Source organism: Atta colombica, unplaced genomic scaffold (assembly GCF_001594045.1).
Source record: "Atta colombica isolate Treedump-2 unplaced genomic scaffold, Acol1.0 scaffold45, whole genome shotgun sequence".
Lineage (NCBI taxonomy): Eukaryota > Metazoa > Arthropoda > Insecta > Hymenoptera > Formicidae > Atta > Atta colombica.
In genome coordinates this window covers 1,190,807-1,191,574 of record NW_017259534.1, presented here as the reverse complement: position 1 = coordinate 1,191,574, position 768 = coordinate 1,190,807, and positions in this window count along the sequence as shown.

Sequence of the window (768 nt, the reverse complement as noted above, 5' to 3'; positions counted from 1 at the left end):
TATATATATATTTATATATAGATATATATTCGTAATTATATTTGGCCATTTTTTTACAGTATAGTCTCACAAATTCGTTTCTTCAAATAACTCTACTAATTTAAATATTATCAATATCAGTCCTTCCTTGTTCTGACAACTATAAAATTGTGTTCGTTATTCTCGTAATTTAAAGCTTCGTTCTTCTTTCTCATCCTCTCCGTTCTCTCGATTTAACATTCTTTTTATTTTTGTTTTACCTCTCAGCGCAATCTTCTCTCCTTATTTAAATTACCTGCGCTAATGCATTCCGCGTCGCACGTAATTTCGCATGCCCGTCGAAATGTACCGGCTGTAAGACAGTTCCTTGACGCTTCTAAAGTTCTCGCGATATATGTACACGATTTACTGCCTCCCTCTCCTCCCCCCCCCCTCCCGAGTATAAAAAAAAATCTAATTTTCTTTCGAACCGTTGCGAATCCATCCATCCATCCATCTATCCCGTCGTTAGTACGAACGACTTACATACAATTAATCCAAGAAACGTATAATTGATCATTTTCGTTTCCTTTCCCCTTTTTATCCGAAAAAGCGGAAAAGTTTAATCGACAAGTCAATACCACCTGTGCATGTACATATTTACTATGTAACAATTGACTAATCGATTCCAAAATACGTTCGCTCTGAATGCGTTTTGAAAGATACATATTTATTAATCCGGATTATAATGCGAGAGGCGGAAAATACGTGCGACGCAACGAGATGTATTCCATAAAACATAGTTTAACA